The sequence below is a fragment of the Amblyomma mixtum genome, chromosome 3, assembly GCF_055824585.1.
Source record: "Amblyomma mixtum isolate Tamu chromosome 3, ASM5582458v1, whole genome shotgun sequence".
NCBI classification, from domain to species: Eukaryota; Metazoa; Arthropoda; class Arachnida; order Ixodida; family Ixodidae; genus Amblyomma; species Amblyomma mixtum.
The window spans coordinates 207,732,376-207,737,845 of record NC_143014.1 but is presented as its reverse complement, the minus strand read 5'-3'; positions in this window follow the sequence as shown (position 1 = coordinate 207,737,845).

Sequence of the window (5,470 nt, the reverse complement as noted above, 5' to 3'; positions counted from 1 at the left end):
GGTGGCTCACGGATTGGATTGGATCGATTTTTAGGCCTGTCGCTCTGCCGCGGCTCCTGGTAGGAGTTTTGTTTTCATGGTTTTGTTTTCTCGGTTTGCTTGGCGGATTGCTGGAGGAGAAACGGGCACTGGTGCCAGGAAGTCACGCAATTAATTCAGTTCCCTACATATCAGCACCCTACATATTCTTGGCACCCTTCAAGATCTCGGTCTCCCGCATCGCTTTCTTCTTTCAATTCACTCATTTTTAACAAACAGAACCTTCAGTGTACGTATCCATGGGAAGCCTTTTGGTCACTTTACCTCCAACCGCGGTGTACCCCAGGGCTCCGTCCTCGCCCCCACATTATTTAATGTAACTTTTATACCTCTTGTCCGAGCCCTAGAGAAAATTCCTTCTGTGCGCGTCCTTGCGTATGCCGACGACATAATCTTGTGGTCCTGTAATCCAGATGCGTCTGTGCAACAGTCGGCGCTTCAGCACCCCCTTTGGGTCTGACCCTCTCGTGTAATAAATCTTGTTTCATTCGCATTGGCAACAGAAGTGGCTTAGGGAAAGCAGCACATTTTACCTTCACGGTAGATAATTCTCCAATTCCTCAAGTTGAAAGTGTGCGTGTTCTAGGTCTTCTACTTCATACATCTGGGACTGGGACTCCGTGGCTAAATGCGACCCGTAAATCGGCTCACGCTACTCTCGGTCTGATTCGACGCATAGCTATGCGCTCTGGCGGAGCGCGTTTTGATACTGCCCGTCAGCTCGTGCGCTCCATCCTTCAGCCGCGGATAGTGTACCAAGCGCAATTTCATCGCCTCACCCGCCGACAGTGGGACTCCCTTGAATAAATCAATCGGGAGGCTATGCGCGCCATAACTTATCTTCCGCGTATCACACCAATACCCATTCTGCAAGAGTACGCTCAACTTAATACATTGAGTGAACTTATCGACCAGCGTGAGGCAAACAGAGCACGCAAGATGTCGCTTCAGCTTCATCGTTTACAGACTCTTCCTCCATGGTCATACTGTCAGCTCACAGACAATCGCCCCTCTGCTTCGACGCCGATATCAGCCGCTCATCTTCCTTCAGGGTGCATAATATACACCGATGCATCACACACAGCATGTGCAGGGAGTTACTGCAGTTTACAGTCCCTCACATCCTCATCTCAACTCCCGCGCTACATAGCACGGATACTTGCTCCCCCCTGGCCTTGGAGCTTCAGGCGATACACAATGTCATTGCTTCACTTCACTCGTACCTACTTTCGATATTTTACACCGACTCCCTTGCCGCCCTTAAGCAGCTTAAGGCTGTCCGGCGCACATTCCAAGTTACACAATTCATTCACCAACTTTGCACAAAATACCCCTGTCCTGTGCGTATACACTGGATTCGCGGGCATGCCCAGGATCCGCATAATATCCATGTGGATGCAATGACACACCTTGACACATCCGATATCCCGCCACCTTCCCCTCTTTCCTCAGATCCGTTCCTGTCCCATGTTTCTGAGAAACAGTCTTTGCGTCAGCGAACACGCGCTCTAATTCCTCCGTGTTCGTACCCTCTCCCCCGGAGTCTCACTCGGGAGGAGGAGGTATCTGTGCGCCGGATTCGGACAGGAGCGGCTCTGACTCCTTCTGTGCGTCATCGGTGGCGTGACAAACGTTACGAAGTGACAGACAAGTGTCCCCATTGTGGTGCTGCACCCGACCAGTGTGATGAAAAACACTTGCTGTGGACTTGCCCGGCTACAGCTTCCGTGAGACGACGTTTACTAAGAAAGGTTGGCCTGCGATGGGACGTTGCAGACGACTATACCAAGTGGACTCTAGATAATCGCTATATCACGAACTTTTGCCGCTTTTTAAGCGAGGCTTGTTTGCACTCCTTTTTATAACTTTCTTTCCTTTTTCATTATGCCTGATGGCAAACAGCTCGAATAAAAAAAAAAAACTGGCGAGAGACGACGACGAAGTTGAGAATGCTTTCCCGAGTGGGGTTTCGGGGCGCCTGGCGGCATTTTGTTGTGCTGCGCGCTCCACCCGATGACGACGAAGTTAGCCCGAGGCACGGGCTACGTGCGCGGTGTGGTCACCAGCACGAGGGCGAGCCGAGGCTGCGCGTATGCACAGTACGCCGACTAATACGCGAAGCCGCGGATCTAATCTGATTCAGCAAGCCTAAGAAATAGAGGCACTGTGTAGCGAATACAAAACGAAACACGACATCAATGGGAGCCGAACTCTTAGTTGAAGCATGTCGCGTGGAGTAATAATAAAAGCCGACACTATCTTCTTCCTTTAAAGAGCTAGCATTGTGCTTCTATTTATTTTTCTTTTGATCGCAAACAGTTTGCATTTGTTACGTTGAGGCTATCCAGCTTGCAACGCCGAAGCGGGACTTCCCTTGACCTCCTGGTTCTGCGCCTTGCTGTCTTGTGGAGTGTCGTTGGAAGGTGCCCTGGTGTTACAGTGGACAGGTGTGGTCGTCGGTGCGGAGGCGGCCGTGGGTAGAGTGCGGTCGATGGACATCGTGGCGGGCAGCCCGCTGCCGTCGTACATACCGCCGCAGGGTCCGCTGGCTGTGTCGGATGCCCGGATGGCCGCCGTCACTGTGGCGAAGGCACCGCAGCACGGAGGAGGCACCGCACAGGCCAGCCTGCTAGAGTGCCGCCTGGACATCCTGGCGCCGGGACGGTGGAAGACAGCGTCGATGGATTTAACCAGGCGGCTCCAGCTGGTCCGTTGCCAAGTGAAGAAAAACGAGGCCAGCGCTAGTTTGGCCTCGGAGGACGCTGCCATGGGAAACACGTCCTTCCTCTTCGGAGGCAAGGCTTCTTCTTCGGCGGAGCTAGTACGTGGCGGCGCGTGTGAAGGGGCTCAAGAGCGAGCGCACAGGCGCCCCCTGCAGTCGAGAAAGGAGTGAGATGGCCTGCATCGACGCAAAATATGCCGATGAATGACGAGGCGATCACTCGCTGTTAACGACCTGAAGCACAGGTCTGAAGTGAAAATCCTTTGTCGGTGTGCGCGTGGCGTTGATGTGTTGAAAGTGGAAAAATAACTGTCAGGGAAACAGCAGGGTTGGTAACAGAGAAGAGAGAGAAGACGAACAACTGAATGTCCATAGAGACGATAAGAGCAGAGAAGGAACACATGTCCACATATACCAGAAACAGAAAGTTTATTTATAGCGGACGGGGCTCCTTTCTCTGCGCTCCTACACAACACACTAGTGTTCCTGTGTGGCTTTTAGCGTCGACAGCACGGTGACAGTTGTGCTCCGAAGGGGCGCCCCAGCGGATCATGGTGACGCCGCAGTTGCTACATAGGGGTACAGGCATACGTGGGAGTAGGACGAGCCGATTGCTGCGAGACTGCCGTTCTCGCATATCCAAGCGCACAGCCGGCAAATGACGTACAGTGATTAGGTGCCCACCATGGGGACCAGTTACCGCGGAAAGCAGTTGGGTCTCGAGGGAGCAGCCCTTCGCCAATTTGTGTGCACACGAGCGGATAGCGCGACGCAAACGTCGTCGCGAGGAGGATGGGCGCCGTGGTCAGGAGGACGAGCTTGACAAAGCGCGCTCGTCGTGCAGGGTGCCGGAGATGCAGAGTGAAATTGAGGCTCTCCCAGCACGAGCAAAAGCTAGCAGGAGCGGAGGCTGTGATGCCGCTTCAAACGGAAGCGAAGGTATACATGTGAGACAGCACAGAAGGCGCTTGAGGCCGGCGAACAGGATTACCGGCAAGGCGACCGCAGGGCGGAAGAACAAGTGGCATCGGCAGCAGATCCGGTGCGTTTACCGACAACTCCCAAGAACAGGGAGCTCATGTTCCAAGGGAAGGAGATTAGCATCGTCAAGGGAGGATCGACGCGGTCAGCTCGGCTTTGCAATCGGGTAGAGGTGAATCCAGAAACACCTGAAACGAATACGCTGGAAGAGCAGTCCAGCCGAGTGCCGGCACCGCTGTTAGACGTTACAATGGCGGCGACAGCACGGCGACACTTGTGCCCCGAAGGGGAACCAGCGGATCATGGTGATGCCGCAGTTCCTGCGCGGACAGAACCGCGGCAAGCAGCCGATACAGGGTCGGAACGGTTCGAGAACCGACGCCCCGCTACCATTTAGAGCCGCAAAGGCAGTAAAAAAGTAGTGAGTTTTTTGTTTGCACAAGCGATGGCGATGCATGCGCGAACAAAGTGATCTGTGAGGAGACAGTGCATACGCGTCAAGTGAGTGAGTTGAAGACGATGCAACTTACTGCGGATTGAGGGGAAGAAAGAACCGAAGGCTGCGCACGTGCACAGCGCGTCAGGTTACTCAGCTGTGTGAAGTGGCTTAGCGTGATGAATAAGTAAGTACGGAAAGAGAGAGAGCATAGATGGATCGCGAACCAAAAACTGCAAAACCAAGCAAACAGGGTACCTGTGGTAGCACAGTGTGAGCACAGATCTGATATTTTCGTTTGGCCTGTCGACAAGCACTGTGCAAATTAACCGCCACCTAATTTATGACCACCAAATGATTTATGATCCTGGCATATTTATGACTTCATGGATGCTTGATTCCATGGTTAAGTTGGCTAAACGGACTCTTCAGCGGCATCAGGGATTTCATTTGCCAAGACAGAGGCAACGGAGGCGAGAGGGGCAACGCTGGACTGAACAGGGAGCAATGGGGGGCATGAAAAGGACGCTTTGCATTGCCTGTCAGGCAGGAAGTGCTCCTTATCAGCTCTCCTTAGTGCGTTTCCCTGGAGCCTTCCTTATATTAGCAGTACTGCATACAAGAGCACACCCAAACGCACGCAGATGTCCATATGTCACTGCGTGACGCCTAAGAATACACCGTCTAGTCATTGTACTACATGGCGGATGAGCGGCCTCGAGTTGGCTAAAAAACTTATCTTGACATGACCCTTTTTGTACCTTTTATACGTTATTGCAAATGGCGAGCACGAACTAAAGCTTCTCGCTGCTGATTGATTGGTTTGGTTTATTGGGGTTTAACGTCCCAAAGCGACTGAGGCTATGAGAGACGCCGTAGTGAAGGTCTCCGGAAATTTCGACCACCCGGGGTTCTTTAACGTGCACTGACATCGCACAGCACACGGGTCTCTAGAATTTCGCCTTCAAGAAATTCAGCCGAAGCGGCCGAGATCGAACCCGCGTCTTTCGGGTGAGCAGCCGAGCGCCGCAACCACTGAGCCACCGCGGCGGGGCCCAGCTGATTGAGTGAGAGGGATTAGTTCTCGCAGCTGATTGAGTGAGCGGGGCACGCCGTTTGTTTCGACCTCAGTACATTCTCTAGCAGTCGGGACGAATTAAGAGAAGCGTCTTTGGCCCGATATGTGTTTATGAAGGTGACGGTGGCGTTTCCCACCACTGGGCCGCGTACTTACGGCTGGAGGCTGCCCTGGCCGAGCTTGACGCCTGCCTGCGCGACCAGAATGTCGGCGA